Source organism: Colobus angolensis, unplaced genomic scaffold (assembly GCF_000951035.1).
Source record: "Colobus angolensis palliatus isolate OR3802 unplaced genomic scaffold, Cang.pa_1.0 Scaffold21, whole genome shotgun sequence".
Classification (NCBI taxonomy): domain Eukaryota; kingdom Metazoa; phylum Chordata; class Mammalia; order Primates; family Cercopithecidae; genus Colobus; species Colobus angolensis.
The window spans coordinates 2,520,092-2,520,323 of record NW_012115266.1 but is presented as its reverse complement, the minus strand read 5'-3'; positions in this window follow the sequence as shown (position 1 = coordinate 2,520,323).

Here is a 232-nt window from a genome sequence, read left to right as displayed (position 1 = left end):
TTGTATTTTTAGTAGAGTCAGGTTTTCACCATGTTGGCCAGGCTGGTCTGGAACTCCTGATCTCAAGTGATTCGCCCTCCTTGGCCTCCCAAAGTGCTGGGATTACAGGTGTGGAGCCACCATGCCAGGCCTGTTTGAAAAGTTTTGCAATAAAATGTTGAAAAATCAATGGATGGGCCGGGCACGGTAGCTCATACCTGTAATCCCAGCACTTTGAGAGGATGAGGCAGGC